The sequence below is a fragment of the Protopterus annectens genome, chromosome 3.part1 (genome assembly GCF_019279795.1).
Source record: "Protopterus annectens isolate FY-2018-M chromosome 3.part1, PAN1.0, whole genome shotgun sequence".
NCBI classification, from domain to species: Eukaryota; Metazoa; Chordata; order Ceratodontiformes; family Protopteridae; genus Protopterus; species Protopterus annectens.
The window spans coordinates 1,322,268,200-1,322,295,496 of record NC_056732.1 but is presented as its reverse complement, the minus strand read 5'-3'; positions in this window follow the sequence as shown (position 1 = coordinate 1,322,295,496).

The window sequence follows — 27,297 nt, the reverse complement described above, 5'->3', positions numbered from 1 at the left end:
AAAAATAAGAATATACAAAATGCCTTAGCAAAACATCTTATGGAATTTGAAAAGCATAGTTTCAGCTTCAGGGTACTACAACAAGCAACTGCGAATACAAGAGGAGGAGATCACAATAACTATTTAGAAAGAGTTGAACTTTGATGGATTTTAAGACTTTGGGCACATATGCATCCTGGACTTAATAGTAGTATAAGTATTAAGCCTTATTTAGATGCTCACCCCCTCAAGTGGCATGCTACTGTTTCTTTTAGAGTTTGTTTTAAGAGTTGATTTTAGTTGAATGGTCTTGATTGCTTAATAGACTAATTCCTAATTGTCGTCACATGATGTATATATAAATGCAGTTATTTATGAAGCATTTTAAGGATCTGAAGAAGTGTAGATTTTGTTATGTGAACATACTTATCCACTGTTCAGTATTTAATAAATCAACTTTTAACTTTCAATGGAACTGGATTATTCAGCTGTGGTGGTCATTTTGGCTTTTTTGTTCACTGCATAGACTACAACAGAATGTCCAGGTTTTGTCCTCAAATATAAAGCCTACTATACATAACATGTCAGGCAGTCTGATATATCACTGGCTTGTTATCAGGAATGATGTCAGTAAATAATGATATACTGTACATATGCATCTCTTACAACATGACATATGGACAAAGGGTGACAGACTTGGGGGACAGAGGCACAAGCACAGGGCCAATATTGACATATATATATATATATATATATATATATATATATATATATATATATATATATATATATATATATATAAAAACTGAGAAAATTGTTGGTGTAACAGGGTTTGTTGTGACATATCTCTTCTGAGGGATATGAAATCAGTAACACACAAGGATGTCACCATGCACTGACTGCAATCACCAGAGTATGCCACTACATTTCTAAAGAAAGGAAATGTGTAAGACACCACATGTAAGACTCCAAACTCTGGCCAGTCTGCAGATAGCCCTACAGGTGAGAGTTTCCTCAGCCACATAACACTGTCATGCCAGAATTTAAATCATGCAGAACAGCCATATCCACACAAACCCTGTTAAACCAACATTACTTCAAATGTAGAACAGCAATGCTTACATTCTGTCCCATGTCTGGAACATCTCCCTCCTGTTTGTTGGCCTGTCTCCACAGTGTATGTTGTAAGAGGTATTTCCATCTATCCTCTGTGATGCTGTTTGTCAGACACCCACATGAAGTGCTGCTCACTGTAAAGGAAAAGGGGCAACATCCACATGAAATGCTTGGTTATAGGAGTGTCGTTCTATGGAATTAGCTATAGGAATGATAACACAGCTGTTCCACATGCAATTAGCAAGTGGGGGACTCCAATTCGTGCACAGGCCATCAGCTGATTATGAGCATTACCTACAAATGTCAAGCTGCTGCACATGCAAAACAGATGTATTTTTCCACATCTACCAAAGAAGGAGAGAGTGAGAGAGACAGAGAGAAAGTAAGAAAGGAAGGGAGAAAGAGCCAAGTGTGTTTGTGTATGATCCGTGGGTGGAGAGTGGTATCTGAGTATTATAACGGTTGCCTATATTGTTTACTAATCCATGCTGTCACATAGTAATTGCACATGGCAGTACACATTTATGGCTGTGGATTGTCTGCAATAACCTCTACAATGTTTGAAAACTGTTGGCCTTGCAATGTGGACATTGGGACATAGAGGTCCTCAATATAATAATGTAGTAGAACCCATACTTCAATTGATCCTGTCATTATCCAATCACCCTGACACCCACAAAAGATACTGATGACACACACAAAAACACACACACTTACTAGTACTGAGTTTCAAACCTCTGCCTGGCTATGTATTGCTATTACAGTGTTACACAGTTATTGCACATGCCACAGAGCTTACATGTTGGAGAACTGTCCAGAGCTATCTTTGAAGTTGAGTGACATCAGCAGCAGTGCTAAAGGAGGGGTAAGGGAAGTGTAGAAAGTGTGAATGTCCACAAAATCAGGTGTCAACAAAGACACACATGCACACATTATCACAGTGGGCAGGACCAGGATTAGAACTCCTACATAATTAGTTTGCTACACTACAGTAGTACACAGTTATTGCAAGTGCCACAGAGCTTATAGAGCTGAAATGTGGTCAAAGGGTTATTTCAAGGTAACTGACATCAGCAGGCATGCTAAAGTAGGGCAATGGGAGGTGTCGTGAGTGTGAATGGCCTCAAAATCATTCATCTCCACACACACATCCACAAACACACACACACACACACACACACACACATTTGCCAGTACTGAGATCCATAGGTTCACTGCTTCACAGGTGTGTAGTACATGAATGGGCCTGAAGGCTCTGCAAGGCTAGGCCAAGGGAATACCTTGGCATTGAGCCACATGACAGTAGTCCCCAGTGTGGCTCAGGGGTGTAGTCCCTGGAGTGGTCCCCAGGGGTGGGTATTGTATTCACCATCCACTCATCTGGGTTACAATTGTGGGTGGCCAGTGATGTGCACTGCTTCCCATGTATGTGATTTATATTCCCTAACATGGGCAGTGTCTGGGTTGTGCACTTGTCCCACATGCATTTTCTTTGGCATGTGGATGTGTACTTGAGGTCTCTGGGGCATGTTGTGTGGACAGATTGTCATCTTCTGATGTAGATTTCCTGACCTTATTTGTGAGACCTGGCTATGTAACTGAGGTTGTCCTTGCACCTACACTGACAGCATGATATGGACATTCAGTGGAGTTAGTAGTGTCTGTACATGCAGGGCATGTGTATAAGGCATGGTATTCCCTTTGTGGTGTATGTTTTCAGACTCTACAGTTGTTGTAGGTGTCCAGTGGGGAACATGTCAAAAGGGCCACTGTACAGATTTATTTGGTTACTGAGGAGATGGAACAGGGTGCCATGTCCTTTTTCTTGCTGGATAACACAGTCAGGAGATGTAACATATCAAAGTACTTTCAGATGTCAGTGGCAGTGTTGTGGTCAATAGGCATGTAGTCCACTGCAATCACACCGTTGTTACTATCTGTGAGGCAATATGCAGCAAACTACCATTATAGTGGTTGTTGCCTAGCCAAGTGTGTTTGTATATGAGACGTGGGTGGAGAGTGTTCTCTGAGTAGTAGAAGGGTTGCCTATATTGTTCACCAATCCATACTGTCACATGTAGAGCTATGGATTGTCTACACCAACCTCTCCGGTGTTTGACATCTGTTGGCCTTGTAAGGTGGACATTGTGACATACAATAGGTCCTCAACAAAATAATTTAGCAAAACCAGACCAAAATGGATCCTGTTATTACACAATCACAGTGACCCTCACACAGGATACAGATGACAGACACACACACACACTTGCTAGTACTGAGATTCAAACCCCTACCTAGCTATGTATTGTTACTATAGTGTACCACATTTATTGCATGTGCCACAGAGCTTATGGGATGGATGTTGTCCTAAGGTACTTCTAAGGTGAGGAATGTCACCATCCCTTGTAATTACTGGCATTGGATGATGTAGTGAGTGAGAGATCCCAAAAATAATTTTACCCTATGCACATATTTACATTTGCCAGGGGTGAGGTTCAAACCTCTATCTTACAATCTTTACGGACCATTATGTTATGCATTTATCACATGCACCACTGACATGATGTGGTTTAGGGTTGGCAACAGGTACTTCTAAAGTGGATGATATCTGCAGGACTGCTAAAGTCTGGCACTGAGATGTGTACTGGGTGTAATTGTTGCCAAAATCTTTGAGGTACAGACATACATATGTACACACACAAGCACTTGCCACAGAAGAGATTCAAACCCATACCTATGTAGTTACTGCTACTACATTGTTCCGCATGTATGGCACATGCTGTGGAGCTTACATGTTGGAGAGCTGTGCCAAGGTATCTTTGAAGGTGAGTAACATCTGCAGCAGTGCTAAAGGAGGGGTAAGGGGAGAGTAGTAAGTGTGAATGTCCATAAAATCAGGTATCATGAAAGACACACACACTGTCTCATACAAACACACACACACACACACACACACACACACACACACACACACACACAGTTTCACAGTTGTCCTGTCTGGAATTAGAACTCCTACCTAACTAGTATGCTACACTATAGTATTACATAGTTAAAGCAAGCACCACAGAGCTTATATGTTTGAGACCTGTCCAAAAGTATCTTTGAAGGTGAGTAACATCAGCAGCAGTGCTAAAGGAGGGGTAAGGGGAGAGTAGTAAATGTCAATGTCCATTAAATCAAATCAGGTATCATCAAAGACACATACACTCTCTCACACAAACACACACAGTTTCACAGTTGCCATGTCTGGGATTAGAACTCCTACTTAGCTAGTTTGCCACACTATAATATTATGCAGTTATCGCAAGCACCACAGAGCTTATACATTGGAAAGCTGTCCAAAGGTACCTTTGAAGGTGACTAACATCAGCAGCAGTGCTAAAGGAGGAGTAAGGGAAGAGTGGTAAGTGTCAATGTTCAAAAAATCAGGTACCATCAAAGACATACACACTCTTTTGCAGTTTCCATGTCTGTGATTAGAACTCCTACCTAAATAGTATGCTACACTATAGCATTGCACCGTTATCACAAGCGTCATGGAGCTTATACGAGCACTTATCCAAAGGGTAATTTCAAGGTGGCTGACATCAGCAGGAATGCGAAGGTAGGGCAATGGGAGGTGTAGTGACTGTGAATGGCCTCAAAATCATTCATCTGCACACACACACACACACACACACACACACACACACACACACACACACACACACACAGAGTTTCACAGTTGCCATGTCTGGGATTAGAACTCCTACCTAACTAGCTTTTTACACTACAGTATTACACACATATCGCAAGCACCACACAGCTTATAGGGCTGAGAAGTTTCCAGAGGGTTATTTCAAGGTGACTGACATTAGCAGGAGTGCTAACATGGGCAATGGGAAGTGCAGTGTGTATGAATAGGCCATAAACCATTCCTCTGGAAACACACACACAGACACACTCACACACCCACAAACAAACACACACACACACACACACACACACACACACACACACACACACACACACACATACACACACACTCAGTCACACACAGCTTTACATTTGACAGGACTGGGTATGCAAATGCTAGATGAATACTGATTTGTACTATCATATTACACAGTTATCACAAGCACCACAAACACTATAGGGCTGAGGGCTACCAAAAGGAATGTCTAAAGTGATTGAAATCAGCACATCATGTGATATCGGCCAAATGGATGTGTGGTGGGTGGGATAATCCTCATAATGGAAATCTCTCTGTCCCTGACTGTCTCTTCCCCACATCTCTGTGTGTATATGTTTGACATATTATTGTGTGTTGGCCTTGGATATGTGTGAGTATTCCTATCCAATGCATGTGCAAAGCATGCATGGTGTACAATGTGGTGTGTGTGCACAGACATCTGTAACTGACAAATATGTATAGTCCACTATGTTGTCAGACATGGGCTTCATTTCTCTAGGTTTAGGGCATGCCCAGTATGACCTTCTGTACTGATTGTGTGAATCCATTCTAGGTAGGTTGTACTCCAGTCCGGTTTGGTGTTCTATACCTACAGCTAGCAAACTGTTTCTGCAAGATATCTGTACATAGGTTGACAATATGGAGTCACAATGGGTGACAGATAGTGGGATACTGTAACTATTGTGTCTGTGCTGCTTGTGTTACATGGTTGGTGTTAGCAGAGATATTCAGATATATGTACTGTTTTACACTGTGATGTATTCTGTCAACTACTGACAGATGTACTTATTTGCTCACAGTTATTTCCCGGGAAATACAAGATGAATGAAGCTTTGTCAAGTACTGTGATCTGCAGCCTACATATTCTTGTACACTCATGCCATTCTTGAGGGGTAGCTGCAGAGACTTGCTGATGGATCTCTGTAAATGGTCCAGAACCTTGGTACTAATGTGGCTGAGGATCCCCTTCTTGTACATATATTGACATAACAGAATGGCCATATCCTGCTGTAGCCATACCTTTCAGCTGTACAGATTCAGCCAGGTTACCCAGAGGCACGGCTCATATATCTGGTCAGTTCCTCTTCACATTGTGTTTTATGAGCAGGTTTGTAGCCACCCATTACTGGGTTTGCAGGCAGGGGTAGTATGGGCACACAGAGTTTTAGACTTCACACACTCCATGACTTCCATGCTTCTACACCCCCCAGTCTGTTATTCTATCCTCTTTCTAACATTATGCAAGCGATATCTGAGAAGTATCCCTATAGTTGTTCCTTCATCCCAGTGGTATTTAGGGGTTGGTCCACAGTTCATGCAGTAGGAGATGGAGAGCATGCTACTGAGACTTGTCAACATGGCCTTGCATTTGTGTTCTGTTGACTGTGTTATGTTGTTAGTTGGGACCCCATGAGATACCATACATTGGCATTATGGGTGAGGCACAGGCCTTTGACAGAGGACTGTAGGCCATTTGGTAGTGATTCAGGCCATCTGTTGCAGGCCAGTGCATTCTGTCACTCCTACATTCTCACGCTGCGAGCCACTGGATTCCCCTGGGGTGGCAGGGTAAATGTGCAAGGTGTTAATGGCGATAGTTCCTGTCCATATTAATCCATTGGTCTGGATGCTGGCAGGGTGCTGCTTACAGCTAGGGACACTCCTGCATGGGACACCTTTTCAGCATACTGCATTCTGTGGGTATTCCCATACAGAAGTGGGGGTCATACTGTACTCATTCCCAACAGCAAGGATATGACCTGTGATAAACCTATGGCTGATGGAGTGAGCTGAGTGCATGTGTGATATGGAAGCTTCCTGCAGATGACTCACAGATATACATGGGGCATTCCCCCTTATGCTGCCTTGTGCGGGGACATAGGTAGTCTCTCATTACTTCATAACTATGCCTTTTGTGGTCTGCCACTGATTGGCCAGACTACATCAGTATTCCATACTACACAGACAACTAATGTGCTGCTACCCTGTATGTACAATTCCAAAGGTGTGTGCAGTTGACAGTTACATTTTCTGTACTCTGTCTAGGGTACTTCCACCTGTGTACTGTGTGTATGTCTGGGCTCACATTCATTGCATGTCCATCTTTCAGACGGTGACAGATATTGACATCTGGACAGTGAGTATGGATGACTGCTGACATGGGTATTGCTGAGATTGTGGTTGGTACTGCAGTTGTCGGAACTTGGCCCTGTCATCAACAGTACTGGCCTTAGGCCACAGAGACACAACCCTCTATGCCTACATGCTGACCAATTCCAGAAAATATTGAACACACAACAACCTAACACACGGACCCCTGCATATTGTACACATGCAACAATCTATCCTGTAGATTGGGCCAGCTCAGGTAATCTGTGCTCCACTGTTATTAAACTCACATGTACATGTTACTGCATTTCTACATAGGATTGTGGTGGGGGGGGGGCACACCTGATGACTTTAAACATTTGCTATGACTGTACTGGTATTTCATGTACTCTGTTGGCTTCCATTTCATTTTGTATTCTGACCTATCATGCAGACTGGAGGCATATCAGTAGAGTACAGATCTTAGGTTTTAATGGCCTACATTTCAGTTTCAGACTTCTTACCCTTCAGAAATAACATACAACTGGCAGACCTGTTGTAGTCTGCCTGTGTAGGTCTGGAGGGGGCTGTTAACCACTGCCATCAATTGGAGGCCTTAGCTCAGCCTTTCTTTATGGTCATCTACATCTGTCCTGCTGGCTGAGATGGTGGTGGGTATGTGTGCCTCACTGACATGCATGTGTGTGTGTCCTATGGACACACATTTGGGCCACCACATGTATTGCCATGGGATTTATCACCTTGTCTAGTACTGCCTACTTTGTTGACACCAGTATTTGTTATGTATTTCATGCTGCCCTTATAGGTGTCCACTATCTGCTGCTATCCCATTCAGTCACCCAATTCCCTTGCATACTCACATCCATACCATAGATATAACTATCAGAACATACTACTCCATTCAGCAATTGATAGGAAGAGTGACTTACCTTGTGGCTGTGCCAGTATTGAGGACGGTGCTGGAGGTCTGACTACGTCGGATGCACATAGTACACTCCCTATATATGGTAAAACACAGGTAGTGTCATGTTTGGCATCCCTTTTACTGTAAGTGCAAGTCAGAGAGAGGTGTAATTTCCTGGGTCCCTACCGTGTCAGTGTATGTGCTATGCGTTGCCTCTTTGCCAAAGCCTGGGCATACTGGGCACGCCTCCATCTGCCTACATGGACAGGCTCAGGCTGTTCCTCCTCCGAGTCCCTCTGTGCCTGTGATGGCCTTGGCAATGGTGGGGGGCTGTGTGGCCTTGCCCCATGCTGTTCCTGCTGCAGCTCTTTCTGCAGGATCATCTTGTGTAGCATGGCACATACTATGAACATCTTTGTTCATGTAGCTGGAGAGTACTGAAAAGCTCCATTGGATATGTCCAGGCAGTGGAACTGTGACTTGAGCATCCCAAACACATGCTCTATTATGATTCTGGTTTGTGCATGTGCCTCATTATTGGGTTCTTGTTTGGGTGTGTGTGCATTTCTGGTTGGTGTCATCAGGCATGGCTCTAGTGTGTAACTAGCATCCCCCAATAGGTGGCCATATGGGATATCCCCACTGGCAAATGAATGGTACAGCTTTGTCATATGCCAGATGTGGGAGTTGTGATAGCTTCCAGGGCTGCCAGCACACACATTCAAGATAATGCCCTGGGCAAAGCACATGACCTGGCAGTTGATGGAGGAGAAGCCTTTGCAGTTTATGTAGACCCTACCCTGCTCGCCAGGTGGTGCTTTGATGTGCATGTGCATGCAGTCTATAGCACCCACTACCTCAGGGTATTCTGCTATTTGGTGGAAGAGATGCATATTGCTGGTCAACACCACATGGGTGTTGAGGAAATATATGTGCTCACCGGCATGTGCTGACATGGCATCCAGGAACTGGTGGAGTACCTTGGATGCTTATGCCTATGAGATCCCTATGATATCCCCAGTTTCCCTTTGTAAGATACCTGTGGCTAGTATTCTTAAACCTACACATACCTTGGTATCCACTGGGATGGGTTCCCCTCTGTTGGTTCTGTGTGTGTGAGGCGTGGCTGGCACAGCTCAACAATTTGCTGTAGAATATCCCTGTCCACCCTATAGTGCTCCACTATCTCCAGCTCATGTAGTCCCTGGTAGGTTACCCTGGGTCTGTACACTCTTCTCCTTACTGTGGGTTGGTCGTCAGCATTCACATCCTCACCACCCACAGCCTCTTGCACATATTGAATTATGAGAGCAACAGCAGCCCCTAATATTTTGTTAGTTTTGTCAGGTAAATTTTCCCCATCTGTGTACACCGGTGGTGTAGAGTTTGTGTGAAAAAAACAGACTGGAAGGTGTTTGCATAGTTTATAGCAGTGTGCTAGGCTGTTTCATGTGTAATTGGCTGATTCTGATACATTTCACCTGCCAGCTATGCTAGCTCTCATTGATTGCCTTCCAACTGCTGTTTTCCCTTCCCATTGCTTTCCCTTTTAACCCCCGAGGTGCAGCATGCATACCCAGTGCTCAGATGTGAACAGAGCTGCTATTTCCTGCTTTTATTTATTTTTTTTTTTTGTTGGTGGCATGCACACCAGTTTAGGCAGTGTAAACACTGCTAGGCAGCCTCATACACAGCCCCTTCCTTAGCTGTGCTTAGCTAAGGGCAAACACAGGCCACAGAGCTCCAATAAGTCTACAGCATGCATGACACTCCTCCTTATGAGGTCATCTACCTCTTATACTTATACAATGGTGTTGCTGCACCTACACGGTTGGGTGCAAGCTAACACTGAGAGGAAATCTGTGATTCAGTATCAAGCCCCTCATTTGCATAAAACAGCATGCTAATTCATAGTTACCATACTCACACTGAACATTCCCCCTTAGTAACCACTATTCCCTGGTATTGTTGTCTTATGCATGCCATTGACTATTATGCAAAATGCTGATTTGGGTTTAAAAACTTTTTTCTTATTTCTGGGCCGATCCCATTTGCGCACTGCTGCCCTATGCTTAAACGGCCGAAATTGGCCAAAAAAAAAAAGTTATTTTTTATAATTTTGCAACTATTTCTCATGCCAATGGCCATATATTTGGCTACTGGCATGCCTACTACATTGAAGATATGCTTTCTTTGGAGCTGTCATGCCTCCGTTTTGTAATTTGTAGAAATGTGAACCAAAAAGAGCACTAGCGTTGTGAGTCCTCAGAAGTTCGTTTATTACAGATAAATATTAAGCACTTTTGTCAATGCCAGTTGACTTCATCAGAATAAAAAAACAGTAATAAGAAATGTGTTTAAATAGTACAAACTTGACAATGAATGGTTCATCCTTCCCCCAATGGTGTAACTAGAACATATCAAGTTCATTCATAAATATTAAATACATACTGTATAAAAAGCTATTAAAACATCACACTAGTACTAATACATTGGTGTTCAACAACTATCACAAAAATATACTCAAACAAAATACTCAATATTGCACAAGCATTTTAAAATAACCCCAGGAAAAGGTTTTATGTAGGAAAATGTAGAATAGTGAGACATTTAAACCTGTCCTGCCTTTTCTCTCAGTATTGGCAGGATAGTTAAATGGTCATTTAACCCCGGAGGGAAGTTAGCAGTTAATCTTAATTGCCATAATAATTATTTTTTATTTAAAACATTTTGCCAGTCTCCCCCCCTAACTTCAATGTACACAAGGCCAAGAATGGCAAATTTAAATCCACAGAACCCAACACATTGTGTACTGTGCTTGTACAAAGCATTGGTTTCCTTTTTATTGTTTATGTCATATAAATGCTCATATATTCTGGTTTTAAATAGCCTTTCTGTTTTTCCAATATAAAAAGATGAGCAGGTATTACACCTGGCAATGTATACCAACTTACTCGAATAGCAGTTGTCCCTTCTCAAATAGACAATATTCTTGTTTTGATTGTCAATCGAAATAGAATTGTCCTGTAAAATGTATGAACAATAGGGACATCTACCACATGGTCTGCTACCATTTAAATTCCCATGTTCACCTTGATTTTTTGTTCTGCTTTCCAGAACTGACTTTAAGTTAGGTCCAATTTTAGTTGAAAATATAGGCTTTTCACCTAATACCTGAAAAACTTCATTGTTGGTTTTGAAAATACACCAATTTTTGTAAAGTATTTATTTAACTTGGTGATACAGGGGACTATATTGGACAACACATGCCTGTTGAAAGTCAATTTTGTTTTCATTTTCTATAGTTGTCCCAATATTAATGGTTTTGTTTAATCCCCTTCCCAGCAATGGAATATATATTTTACCCCACTTATCCAGTATTCTTGTAAGAATTGTGTCAATAAGCTCACCAGAGTAGCCTCTTTCAAGGAACATCTCCTTCAAATATACAAATTCCTGAATTACATCCTGTTTCAGGGATGTCATTCTGGCAACCCTGATAGCCTGACCCTTGATAATACTTTTATTTTGGAACATAGGATGATGGCTATCAAAGTGCAAGTAACTATTACAAAAAGTTTTTTTACGATGGAGTTTGGAAACAAACTTTTCATGGTCCTTGATTATTTTGTTGTCCAAATAGCTAATTTCTTGTTCATGGAAGTCAAAAGTGAATTTTAAAAAATTAGTATTTCCATTTAAGTATTGGATGAATGATGGAATGGATGCAGACGTTCCTTTCCATAAAATAAAAATATCCAAAAACCTACTGTAAAAAAGAACATTAGAAAAAAACTCGCTTTTGAAGACATGTTCTCTTTCACAACCTAACAAAACCAAGTTAGCATATGTAGGGGCACAAGCAGCTCCCATTGCCACTCCTTTCACCTGCTGAAAATATTCCCCCTCGAAATATATATAATTATTTTCCAAGATAAGTCTCATCAATTCACATATTAGACTAATCTCATAGGGGGGCAATCAAGAACAGGTGGAAAGTATTTCTTCAAAGAAATTTAAACCTTCCTGTTTGGGAATGCAGAAAAACAGATCTTGTACATCTATGGTCAGAAAGATACAATTTGGACACCACAAATTACTTTTTAATTGTCCCAGGAAATCCCAGGAGTCCTTTACCGGGTGTGGAAACTGTTGTACAACATGTTTTACCTTTTTATCTACATACACAGCAAGGTTGTGTGTTTTAGAACCAGCAGCTGCCACAATGGGCCTAAAGGATGGTGTTTCAACATTTTTGTGTACTTTTGGAATACGGAAAATCACAGGGATTTTGGGATGTAAATTCAAGAGAAAATCATAATCTTCTTTGGAAACCCTCTGGTCCATAACATATTCATATAAAAAACTGTCCACTCTTTGATAGGAAATATGTATTTCATTCCTGGAACATGGAGAATAGTTTTCAACATTAAACAAAATAGTTTGCATAGTGTTGGTGTAGTCCTCAGAATTGTATGGTATGATACCTCCACCCTTGTCAGGTGTCATGATGTGTATACTTTTATCTTCTCTTAAGTTTTTTAATAAATTTCTCTCCTTTGTGTTAAGGTTAGAAAATATTCTTCTTTGGTTACCCCACATTTTGTAAATGTCTTCCTTGACAACCTTTTCAAAAGTAGTTATAAGGGGGTGTAGGGGGGATTAAAAACATTACTTTTCTCAATGTTTTAATAGAACAGTTGGTGGTATTGTTACCATCTTTGTCTGAATACATTAATTTTAAATTCAATTTTCTTAGATAAAGTTGTACATCCACTAAGGTTTCTGCAATATCTGGGATTTTGGTAGGAACAAACTTGAATCCCTTAGAAAATAGGGAAAAATATTCCTCCAAAATGAACCTGTCCATATAGTTATAAATATGAAACCCATTTAGTGTATGCTGAACATTACTAACTTGTCTCTCTGAGACTAAAGCTGGTGTTTCTACAATCTGGAAAAACCCTTGTACTGTCGTGCTGCTTTGTTGTAAGTTTTGTAAGTCTCTTGTTTCCAACTCGCTATTCTTTCTGAGCGTCTGGCGAGTGGAAAATCCTGATACTCTAGTAGGTTACCCCTCCCTTCCTCAATGGAATGTTCTTCCTCTTCTAGTAACTCAAAGTCCACATTGTCTATATTTACCTCCCCATATTGTGTTGGAGGCAAAAAATCATCTTTGTCATCATAACTAAAAACTGGTTTGTCAATGGGATACACTTTACAGTATTTATACTGCTTACAATCTCTATCTAATTTCTTTACTTTCTTATTAAAAATGTTATCACATTTTTTTTTCAAAACATTTCTGCAGGTTACACTATTCCTGCACAGATGCCTGCCTGCTTCTTGGATCACTAATTCACCTCATTTGCATAGTTTTCACCAGCAAATGAGGTAATTAGCATATAGCAGTGGTGTCCATGCAGGAATATTGTAGGAGCATTCGTGCACATCCCAGGAGCTCATTCCTGGATCGCTCGTTGGCCATATTGCATGCAGCAGCTCTTGCACTATTCCTGCACACCATGCAGAGCTTGCTGAATCCATATGTGTGTGTGTGTGTGCGTGTGTGTGTGTGTGTGTGTGTGTGTGTGTGTGTGTGTGTGTGTGTTCATCCTGTGATGGGTCAGTGCCCCATTCAGGATGAGATTCTATGCCTTGTATTCTCCAAGTACTGACAATGGCTCTGGCTAACCTGCGACCACATATTGAATTAAGATGGCATTGTGAGAATAAATGAATGAATGAATATACACAGAACAAGATGTCAAGTAGATAAACTAATATCGAAAAGTATGCAAAAGTAACTGTGTGGAGGAAAAAATAAAGGTGATTGTAGTATATGATCAAAAGAAATAACTATCTATAATGAAGCATGCACACACAACCTCAGGTCACTGCATGGAGTTTTAATGTTCTCCATGTGACTGTGTGGAATATTTCCCTGGTTGTACTACCCCATCCCCCCACACCTCTCAAAACTATGCTGCTTGCTTGGCTACTTTAAACTGTCTACAAATATTGCACTTACTATTGTTCTTATAGACACATTTGCAGCTGAAAAGGGTCCACAATGACTAGCTGACTTACCATATTAACAAAGGAAAAAATTAAAAAAAGAAACACAATACATAAATATGGAAATGTATTTATTTGAAAACTTTGATTATTGCTTAAAATAATAAAAACATGAAAACAAAGACACTAACCAATATGGACCCTACACTGTTTGCACAAAGACTAGTTGGATGGATGCTCTTTTATCTAATCCCCATAACTGATATAGTTAACTCATATACCTGGTATTTCAAAGGAGAGCAGAAAACATCTTGGAGGAAACAGATTATCCAGTTACCGGCCCAAAAGGTGTCTTAAAAGTGATCTCAAAAATGTGTTTTAGGCTTGAAAGGCATGAAGATGTTAATGAGAGCAAAAAACTATGCAATGCATTCAGGAATTTTTTAAACAACTTTCCAAGTTTCATGGAATGGGGTTAGATATGCACCTAAATTAAACTTTATGACAGTTAACATTTAGTTTAAATGAATACCTAGCCACAGTATCCTCATGCCAGGAAACACTGAAAGTTAAAAAAAATCCTGATCATAACATGGCAATTCTCATATACTACCACATTAATGAATTAAAAAGGACGTAAATAAGTAGTTCTTTTAGCCAATTTGCTTTCGCATGCTGATTTTTCTAATTAGTATCTAATTACTCAAAAAAGCAGTAATAGTGTGGTGTTGATGGAACACTTCCGTACTCATCTCATTTTGGTGGCCTACAAGCTAGATCTAGAAAATTGTAACCTTATCTCCATAATGACAGAAAATTAAGGCTATGAGCTGTTAATGATCATTATCATTTGTAGTCCTGGGTTTGAGTCCTTCAGTTTCCTTTTCTTTACTATATTGGCATTGGCATCAACTAAGGCAAGTTGGGGTGTCACATCAACATTTGCTATCACATGGAGCCAGTGTTCACACTGCTGGGTAGCTGTGACTATGAGTAAGTCTCAGATAATGCTCCTTGGTGGTCACTGAAAAGGCCAATGTGCCTGAAAAATCTACATGGTTAGGATGCAAATAAAATACAAATCCTAAACTATAGATATTTACCTACACTTGGTTCACCATCTGTTTTAATTATATTATGCCGATTAATTTTTCACAGTGAAGTCATCCTTTGGTTTGGAATGTATTTAAACTATTTTGTCAGAGGCATGAGGTCTGTGATGTGATATGATGTTTTTCTGTCAAGAAGAATAACAACTACCTTATATACTTTACCAGCACTGAAGCAGCTAAAGTTGAAAATGCATTTGGTATAAACTGTGTGTAGCAGGAAAATGACAGCTAACTCTAAGTGAAAATGCTTGTGATCAAAAAACATGATTTTTTTTCACCATACTAAGGAAGAAGGGAAAAGACTTGACAAAAAAGGTAAATCACACTCTCATGCAGCACCTAAAAGCATCAACATGCACAGGGTGCAAAACGTTTGCTTAAAGATGTCTATGTCTAAGTATCTTATGGCACTCATGATCACTGCTCCTGTGAGCCTGTATAAGTCTGCAAGTACCATATCCATACTGATGATTTCTTACAACTGATAATGTGCCCCAATGTATTTCCCATAAAAAGACAATTTAGAAAGAATTAGGAAACCATAACATTTATGTGGAGTACCATATACTAGTCTGATTAATAATCTTGCATGGTGTAGCTTTCAGGTCTTTTTTCTCACACTGCATAGTTCTTTGAACAGCTTGCACTTCCTCAGTGTCTGTATTATTTCATCAGATGCTGTGCATCCCAGTGTGTGTGTGTGTGTGTGTGTGTGTGTGTGTGTGTGTGTGTGTGTGTGTGTGTAGATTCTGCAATGGGCTGGGATCCCATCCAAGACTGCTTCTCTGCCTTAGTCTTATTGTACATCAGATAGATAGATGCCAGTGCCTCCATGACCCTAAATAGGATAAAATCTATATCAGAAAATAAACAAAAGCATGCTGATTGCACCACATGCCTGAGCAGAAGTAAGCTGTCTGGGCAAACATGAAAATATTCAAAGAAATCTTGTTGAATTGTACTACTGAGGACAACAAAATAATTAACCACCCTGTAAAGTAATATTACTAGTGCAGATTTATTGTTCTGCTGCCACTTGTGTTTTTCATACTGTATGCTTTAAGACTATACTGAACATAGGTTACGGTTTTTAGCAGCTCAGATGGCTTTAAAACCATTTTACAGGTCTAAGTAATATACTTCATATTGGCTGTTTCATGTGAAGCATTCTATAGGTTTTTATATCAGAAGGATATTGCCAAAAGAAAGTCAAACAAAAATGCAAAAAGGATAAATTCTACCATATTTTTTGTAGGATAGAAACAGATCTCAAACCCGGAAAGGAAATTCCTGAAGAACAGATATTTCCTGTGAAACTTGATTGAGAAATGTGTAGGTAACCCTGCAAAACATAAGTCTCTGATATTGTAGACCCCCCCACACTCCCATTTTGCATATGTGCATTTTAAAATTTTACTGGCAGCTTAGTGTTTGCTTCTGGTAATGGCTTTAAAAAGAGCAATACTCTTTGTTTAAGGGGAGCTTAGGGAGAACATAATTGCTATGAGGAAGGAGAATGTTTCCAAGCCTTTCCGAACAGATTCTCTTTCTGCATTAAATATTTAAAGTCTAATGTTTGGCCAAAATGTAAAAACACTCCCTACAGGACAGCAGATGACATCAAGAAGAGAGTGATGGCCTGTCAGTCCAATTCAAATGATATTTTTTAACTTCTGTAATAATGCTCAATAAATACTCTACTAAAACATCCTAAACTCTGACGATCCCTGGCTGCTTTAATTGAAACTGCTAGCATATAACTCATAAGAGTCTGGCATTCTAATGGTATGTTATGTTGTAGATCATAAATCAGATAGCTGATATACACAGAACATGTGTTCATTCTTCTCCCTTCATTTTCTCCCCAACGTTTGTGGCCAGCAAGACCACTTTTCCTCCAAATGTGTACAAATGTTAACTTTATCAGAAACATGGGCAAAGACTCTAACAATGTTACACAGCACAGAACATCTACATCACATGACAAAACAATTGACAGACGATATCTGTTAATAGTAATGTCGTAACAAGGGCTGGGAAAGGATTTAACAATGCCAAAGCTCATCAATGAAGAAATCTTCCTGCTGCTGCAACACTAGGGGGAGCAGGTTTGCAGTATGTACTTAACAGCACTCAGGAGTGCTGAACCAGAACTGACAAAACTGTACAGCTCAAGTAATGCAAGCTTCTTGCGACAGTATGAATCTGCAAAGGTCCCTATGCAAGAGGGGAATATAAGCTCTGATTCAGATGCAGAATATCCATTACATAAATAGATTTTCAAATCCATTAGAAACTCTTCTCATTACTTTGCAACTGCATTGCTAGGATAATTTTTAAACACCAGACCAGTCTGTGATCCCATAGTAGTGTTCAAGTTTTGCCATCAGGCATTTGGCCAATTTGTATTGCATTGTAATTTGACAGGAGACATGAATGCCAAACTTTGGTCATATTTTATTGTGTGCAAATACCTTTCTGTGGAAAACTTGCAGAAAATGAATGCACCACTGTAGTGCCTGCAGTTGTTTATAAGTTAGCAGCAATTTGATTAGTTTTAATGGCACTGCTTTAACATCACGGACTGCTTAGATGGTATCTGATGTAATACCCATTCTTTGGTTTTGTGGCAACAGGCAACGGTTTCATTCTTTCATTAGTCAGCAAGTAATGCAATTTATGTCATATGCTAGTGAGCCGAAGCCTATTAGAAGTTTTGACATTTTTTTTTTCAGCACAAGTGCTGCTGTACAGAGTTCAAATTTTACAGTGACAAGCTGGTATTCCCCTACTAAGGGTGCAGCTGGAAAATGTACTACTCTTTGGTTAGGTGAGCTTTACAGTTTTTGTAGAATTTGAACAGTCAGCACCAAGCAACAACAGTGGTATTCAGTTAGCTTTTCTAAACAGTTCTGACTGAATGGTACTTTTTTCTAATTCAGTGACAAAACAGTACTCCACTGTATCCCTTAGTTAATACTACCAGTTCTGAGGTCACCCTGGGAAAAATAGGATTCCTAATAGCAATGCTCACCTTGCAGAGTGTACCATTTAGTCAACAGCTAAACAAACATTAAACGCACGACATAATCTCTACCAATGCTGCTGCTTGTTAAGGTGGTATCAAACCTTAATATTACTACTTTTGCAGATGGGTCTAACTCTATTTCTTACTTAATATATAACGCCGAAAGACCTTTTCAATTTTCCATAATATCTAGTTTAGTGCCAGCCATTCTTTCATATTTTATATGTTAATGTAATCCTGCAGATCCTGACTGTCTGATATTGATATTAAAATTTGTATTTTAGCAGTTTAGCAAAATGATATCAATACCATACTACAACGTGTACCCAAAATCAACACTTTCTTTCAACAGATTGCATAAAACAACATTATTTGTTTACCAGTTGACATCAGACTTTAATGAAATATTTAACCAATCTATCTATCTGTCTCTCTATGCATATATATTAGATACAGGTATATAGATATAAAGGTCAAAGACACAGTAGAGGCAGTAGTTCTAATAGAACATACTGTTTTTTCTGTATATCAATAAGAAAAGCAAAGAAACCAGCTCGCTTAGCTACAAAAAAAAAGTGTCTTCCAGGTTTGTTACAGTACATAAGCAGGGTGTATGTTAAATGAACGAACAATCATAATGTCAAGTACAACATACTCAAAACATTATGATCATAAGTTCAAAACCTCAAACCCTTACAAGCCCGAAACAAACAAAATGAAAATATTTTGTTTGTCCCACACTTCCCCTACACTAACATACAAAACACACACATACAACCAAAGCATGCAAATCCTTACACACTCACATCATTCAAACACTAACACACCCACACAAACACACCTACTTTTAAAATAATCGCAACAAGCTATTACCGGGAAATTGCCCTTTCCCCAATGTACAGTGATCTCAGAGTTGGTATATTAAACTAAGCAGCCTGTGATGTAGCCATTCCGAACAGTGTAGCATGTCTACGTCACACGCTACACTGACTGGGATAGCTGACCAAAACATTTCGGAACTCTAAATTTCGGCATTTGGAGTGTCCAATTAAATGAACGAGTGATCAAACATTGTTGAATATGTTGTACTCGACATTTTGATCGTTTTTTCATTTAACATAGACCCCATAAGCATAATCTATATAGCACTTCCAATGATGGGCTGTACTTACAATCAAACTCCAATGGTGCAGGCCTCTCCTGGGCTCTGATTCAAGCTCTGAATTGGAGGTAATCCTACCAAGTTATACCTACAAATGTCCATTATTGGGCTGTCATACTCCTGCTTTCCTCTTTATGAGGTTCCAAATGAGTCTATAACTTCCTGAAATTTAAACAAGGGCCATCTTTTATATATGCATATGCATTTTATTTGGGGTGATCTCAATGGACACGTGTCTCTTTAAAATGGCAACTTTGGAGCACTCTCAGGTTAATTGATTTGCTCAGAGGTGCACAGTAGCTAAATGGAGATGGAAAAAAATCAAACACCGTACAGTTTCGTATGTGTGCACTAGGCTAACGATCACTATGGCCCTTATTAGCCTAGCCATGCAAATGGAATGTGACCCACAAATTTGATTTATATAGGTGGTGATTTACTGACTGCTTCTGCCCATCAGAGACACAGAAGCCAGACAAGGGGTCAGTTTCCAATTATCCATCCAATGGTCCAAGCTGTATTTCCAGTTTGATGACCAGGGAAGCCCACTGGGCCAAGCAGAGCCCACTTTCAGTGGAGGCCTGGGGAGAAAAGCTCCAAAAGCAGTTATAATATAAGTAAAGTATGGCATATACAGTATACAAAGGCATAAATATACAATTTAAAATGCAAATACAAAATCAAGGAATATACGTTTAAAGAACAAAAATGCAAAAATAAAGATGAAGTCAAAAGTAATACTACAGATTATATAATTAAAAGTACAAGACATAAAGTGTTTATACATGTTTAGTGTTTGTTCTAACAATGATGTTAGTGATCAGAGGTGATAATACATGAGATTAAAGGGAGTTATGAAAGAGACAACAGTGTAATTTAAGTGGTAAGGGAGCAGGAACAGTCCCAGTTTGAGGTAAGACAAGAATGGAGGAGCGATTTGAAATTAGAGTGGTTGTGAGTACAGCGGGGGGGGGGGGGGGGACTTGAATAGTTTAGCTAAGGAGTGTGATAAAAGTAATTGGCCAGAAGAGTGAAGGGGTTTATAGATTTTAAGGAGGTTTTGGTTTTCAGATCTAAGTGTATGACTGGAGAGGTAAGGGGTTAAGATAGATGAAAGAGAGGGGCAGATGGAGGGTTGGAATATGAGTTTGTGAGCAGTGGTGAGTTGTATGAATTTCAGTTAATTAGGAAGCACAAGGCAGTTTAGGGAGTGGAGGGAAGGGCAGTGATGGATGGAGTAGTTGGATCTTGTAGCAAATTTACAGACTTTGTTATAGCAGGCTTCCAGTTTGTTTTTTAGGCTAAGTTGGAGATGAGTAAGTAGAGGGGCACCATACATAAGAGAAGTAGGAGGAGGCTAGAGTACGTCTGGTAGAAGTGGTTATACAGCAATTTTGTCTGTACAGCAGACCTAGTTTTTGATGGGTTAGGGAGGAACTTTGCTTCACATAGATGGGGAGCCTGTTCCAGAGAATGGGAATTGTCCGAGAAACATATTTGTCTCTCCAACATGTCCTATATATGTTGCAAGCAAAATTTAGGTATTTTAATATAGTGATTCGGATTCTGTTTGTTTTGTGGATGTGCAAAAGGTTCACCAAAACAGGGTTCAGGGATACCCTGTATGCTAGGCAAAGTTCACCTTTCAGAAGTCTGTATAATACTGAGTAAAAAGACAGGGCTTTGAGGTGATCAGCATAGGACATTGTGTTTATTCCCTGTATTCTTTTTGTAAGGAATCACTGTGGACATTCCATGTGCTGCATGTGCCTGGAACCTGCTCAGACCCTTAACCATCTGCACCAGGTGTTAAACCTTATTAAACATTTTGACACATGCTATTCCAGGCTTGCCCTCACACTTAAGGGTTAGGCAGGTTTCACCCAGGTAAAACAGTAGGGGTTATTCCTTGCAGTTATTCAAATAGCTATAGTAACACTTCCTACAGACACAATTGCTGAAGTTTTCTGTTCCCCACATATAGGGGAACGCATCCTTTGGTAGATCCGAATTAGAGAGGCATTGAGTCTATGCCATAAAGTTGGTTAACTTGGTATAGTGGCATCACCTGTGGACACAGTTGCTGAAGATTTCTGTTTCCCACAGATAAGTAAATTCAGCCCTTAGTGGAATTGAATTATAGATGGGTCTATATTATGTGATCAAAGAATCTCTTCTTTGAATACATAATAATTGACACATATACATCAATCGCTGTAAACCGCGAATGGACACTTCCTCAAATTTTTTCCTTGGGAAAAAATTCAGTTGGCCGTTATCGGGAATCACCCTTTTCTTCAATGTAGAACAATCTTGTTGTTGGTATATTTAGTTAGGGGGGTGTGGGGGCAAAGCCCCCCACTTGATTAGTGTTTTAAAGTTTTTTTTTCTTTTATGGCCACGTGAATTTTTTCCCCGAGAAAAAAATTCAGGACATGACCTTCGTGGTTTACAACATTTTCAGTATATGTGTCAATTATTATGTGTTTGAAGAAGAGATTCTTTGATCACATAATATACACCCATTACATACTTGTAGGGTCTACTCAATGGAGATGGGCAACTAGCTATGGTAGCACCTCCTGTAAACACAATTGCTTGGGTTTTCTGTTCCTCTCATATGAGTGAATTAAATTATTGGTGGACTGGAGTTAGAGAGTTGTAGGGTCATAGGTTCATAGGTTCATAGGTTGGTACTAGGCTATCAGCCCTAGGGCCTATACAAGCCTAGCCATAACAATTCCCTGGCTATTTCTTCCCACACTATTTACTTCCCTGGACCCCTGTCTAGCAGCGCGACTGATGTGATCCCTGGGGTGAATTTCCTTTCTCCCATCCAATCATCAAGGTTCCTTTTGAAGAGGGCCAAAGAGGCACTCTGCTTGACATGTATGGGCAATCTATTCAAGAATCTGGGGAGTCTTTGGGTCAGAAACCTATCCCTCAAGCATGTTTTGTTTATTGTGATGACAAGGTTTAGATCCCTGGAGTGTGTGGCTCTGAGGAATTGGGATTTCTTTAAGTGTAGCATGTCCAACAGCTCTGGGTTTGGCATGGCCTTGTATGTTAAGCAGAGATCGCCTCAGAGTAGACGATATGCAACAGAGTATAGCTGGAGTTTTTTAAGGTGGTCAGCATAGGGCATCTGCTTTAGGCCTGTGATTATTTTAATGAGGTATTTCTGCAGCCTTTCCAGTTGTTGCAGATGTCTTGAGAGGTACATATCAAATGGGGCACTGTATTCTATAATCGGTCTAATGAGGGATGAGTACAGTGGGACAATGACCTCCTTTTTTCTGGATGAAAAGCCCTTAGTGATGAGGTGTGCCACATAGAAGGATTTCCTGACTGTTGTGGCAATGTGGTTATCGAAGGTGAGACCACTGTCCACCTGTGTCCCTAAGTCTCTTATCACACTTTTGTTGTTTTGTGTACTGCCACCTATATGGTAATTCACAGATTCACAGTTTTTTCCCAAAGGTGATAACTATACATTTCTTGGCATTGAGCTTGAGTCCATGGCTCTGGCACCAAGCATCTGTTTCTGTAAGGCCCTTTTGTAGAGTATCCACATCATTTGGGGATTCAATAATGGCTCCCAGTTTGCAGTCATCTGCGAACTTTGTTAGCCAGAGTGCCTTAGTGTTGGCCTATACTTCAGAGAAGTAGATGCCAAACAAGAGCGGTCCCAGGACTGAACCCTGAGGTACTCCACTTGTCACTTGTCTGGAGCTGGATTTGGAGTCGACTACTTTTACAGTGTGGGTTCTATCAGTAAGCCAGTTAGCAACCCATTGGGTGACGTAGGGATTAATGCCCAGCTTAGTAAGTTTATCTATGATTCCAGAGTAGGGGATGGTGTCAAAGGCCTTTTCAAGGTCTAGATAGGCTGTGTGGACCACCTTACCCTTGTCCATGGCTCTGAAGACTGATTCAAAGAAGTCAATCAGGTTCAGGAGACAAGATCGGCCCTTCACGAACCCAGACTGGGTGGGGTCCAGTGTTTGAAGTTTGCCAATGTCTTTGTTTATAAGTTCCATGATAATACACTCCATGGCCTTGCAGATAACGCTTGTCAGACTGATGGGATGGTAGTTTCCAGGATCCAAGGTGGATCCCCCCTTGTGGAGTGGGATAACTGTAGCTCTGTGCCACTCAGTGGGCACGGAACCTGAGGTGAGGCTATGATTAAACATGACACTTAGGTGAGGTGCCAGTTCATATTGTAGTTCATGTTGTACAGAGCCCGGGATTTCATCTGGTCCCATGGATGCTGTGTTCTTAGCTTTGGAGAGTGCGTTTTTTACATGTATGGCCGTTATTACCGGAATTTGGCAATCTTCCGGTATTGAGATGGGCCATTTAGGGTGTGAGAGGGGGTGAAGTTGGCACTGACTCGATCTGCCAGGATATTGGCAATATCCTTGGGATCAGTATATTTAATGCCATTCTGTTTTAGCTCAGACCAGATCTGAGCATTGCCATTTAGATTCTTGACATAGTTATAGCATGCCTTGTGGTTGTCTTTGGAATCTTTGGAAATTTTATTTTTGTAACTAGCTTTGGAGGATTTTATGAGGGATCTCATTTTCTTACTGAGGCTGGTAAGGGAGTTTTTTGCATCCTGGGTTTTTCCTGTTTTCTGCAACAGTTTCTTCCTTTTGTTGTAAAATTTGTTTATGGCAGGGGACTACCAGATTAACTTCCTTTTTTTGGATGAGAGCATCTTGGTTCTATTTGGGATGGCACGATTCATATCCAGTGCCAGTATAAAGCAACTGTAAAGGCTCACTGATTTAATCTAACTCACCCAATGTAAGTACCATTCAGACATATCACATTTTCACCATATACTCTGTTTTAGCTTATTCCACATTTTGACAGCTTTTAGGTACCTTATCTCTACACTTCAGTAGTGCTATTAACAAATTATATATGATTTGTATATCGCTAGCATACTATTACAGAACAAACCCATAACTTAAATTCTGTTAAACTGTAATTCCTGCCAAGTTAATTTAACTTTGTCTGAGATTCAAAAAGCCTTGCTATGAACAAGGTCAGTTTCCTCATCATAAATGTAGTCCATCACATTCAATATCTTTATGAAATGCATCAGGCTTCAAAACATACTGCCATAATTCAATATGATAATGACCCTACTTTAATTTGTTCAGCCCCTAACTACTCCAGTATCCAAACCATAGCATAGGAAATATTTTCTTCCACAGAAAATATGGTTTCAGTTCTCTCAACTGATCAAAAATCCAAATAAATTAAAAACTAATATATATTGTTTATCCTCACAAATTCAAAATGTCATCAATACACATCTCAATTACATCATTTAACAATATTAAAATAGAACAAGTGTCACAGACAAAACTACTAGGGATATTAATAAACTTGACAATTGATGAACACATCTAAAATGTCTCAAAAAACAGCCATACATTTGGACTACTCTTCTAACATAGTTGTACCTTACCCGCTTAGCACATCTAACCATGGCTTACTTCCCAGCTTCATTCATCTACTATACTTGCCAACCTACAAACCACCCAACTAACCAAACTACAGTAGTATTACAACAACATTGTCAGATTCAAGTCAAACCAACTAAACAAAAACTGTCATAGCCTTGCATACCTCTCAACCTCTCAGCACAAGAAATCTGGACAAAACCAAAAGTAATGGGGAAACAAAGGCCCATAAATAAGGACTCATTTTAAATATTGCTCTAATGAACTTGGAAAACTAAGGCTATGAAATCTGAAACTTAAATGTCTGTTATTATTTAATTAATTCAGTCTTCATTGATATGCCAGAAAACCTTCATTTCTTATGAGGAACAGACCAAAAATATGAGTTAAAAATCTGGATACTCTGCTAAAATCTGGGCAGTTGATAGGAATATTGCATAGCCCCAAAATAAACTGAGTAGCTAAAACTACCCAAACCTTCACTTATTGAAAAATAAATATAAAATCCTTTATTGTCCTAACAGTCATCTATTTGCCACCTACTACAATGATAAAAAAAAACTGCATGACAACCTACACTCGGACAGTTAAATGCCGGCGTTCATCCTAAATGCTAACAACACACACGGAGAGTGCCTTTATTCCAACTATGTTGCCAAACTGTGGAACTCTCTTTCAAACTTTTTAAACCAAACCATCACCCTCAGGGATCTGAAAAGACATCTAACTAACAAATGCTTCATTACATGCTCTTTATCATCAGGCTATACTCCTTAGATCAGTTGTAATCACTCTCCCAGTCCATACCTCAAGTGCACCGCATTATCTTTCTGTTCATGGGCATTGGATACTAAAGAAAGTTGCATGCATGAGTAGAAATATTTTTCTCTACTGCATTTATCTGCTGTGTCCTGTATTTTGTATTATCTACCACTTTCTGTCTGTAAATGTCTAAGTTGTTAATATTTAAATATGCATGAACGTATTCAGACATGTACAACATAGTGCTATGAACCTATGAATTATTCTGTGGAATTAGTCTGAAGTAATGTCACATCACTGTCATTTTTACTTATATTTGTGAAGCTTTTATCTCCAGACATCTACTGAAAAAGGACTATGCCAAGTCAGACCATCCTGATGAAAACAAATAAATCAATAATTACAGCAGCAATTGGCAATTAAGATATCATTACTGATGAGAACAGGGAGGTTCCTCTCAAACCTTTTGTAATAATAGTCCCAAATGTCACTTAATTTGCATGTACTTAAAGGCACACTACCCTCTTTCTGAACTCAGCATGCTAAACCTGTCCCCTTCCTTGTAAAACAATAGGTTTTGGACTTACTATAATTTATTGTAGGACCAGACCAACCCATAAGCATTACAATGGCTAGTCCCGACATGTGGGTCTCTGTACACTGGAAGGGTTGTGGGTATAGTGTTCATTGGCACAACTTAGTATTGCCATTTATCTGCTTATTTAGACATTGAACAAGGGCATGGTCAGGTATGAAGGTAAAATACCTGCCCAGTTAATATTACTTCAAGTCATGGAAGGCCAAATTTATTGCTAGACATTCTGTTACGGCTAAGTATCTTTATTTCACATTGCTCAACTTCCTGTTGATAAAACATGGCAGGTTGCTCCTTACTTTGAATGTTTTGGGGTAGCCTACCTCTGATACATCACTATTTTACAATAAAATCAGGAAGCTGTAACACATGTTCAGAACTTTTTACTTCATTAAATACTTTACCTGCCTCAAGAAGGCATTGTGGCTTGATAGGAGCTTTCTTTTTATGAGATCTGTCAAGGGCATGCGGTAGTCACAAAATTAGACACAAACTTTCTGTAATAAACAGCGTGTCCAAGAAAAGGCATTTTTTCAGGGGTCTTACCACTCCTCTTCTTATAAGCTGTCCTAAAGACATGGCTTCTGTCATGCTCAATTTACTTTTCTTAATAATCAGCATCAGGTTCTGCCTGCCTTATAAATTCTGGCTTAGCCTGCACTTTTGATAAGGAGCCTCTCATTCTCTGAATAAACTACCACATCATCCAGGTATAATGCAGCATATCAGGAGTGAAGCTGCAGTATTTTATCCCTCAGCATCTAAAAGATAGCATGGACTCCATGAGATTTAAATGACAAGACAGTGTCCTGAAATAAATGGTCAGGGGATTACAAAGGCTATGATTTCATTGGCAGAAGATGCAAGTGGTATCTCTCAGTATCCCTTCATTAGGTCTGTTGTCAGATCATCATTTCTGCACATGGGATAACTATCAAACTTGCTTATGTTATTCGGTTTCCTAAAGTCATTACAGAAGTGAATACATCCACCATGTTGCACTATTCCGCTGCTCCACTCATACTGTGACTCTTTTATTACTTGAGAATATTTCATATTTCTCTTACTGTTTTTGTG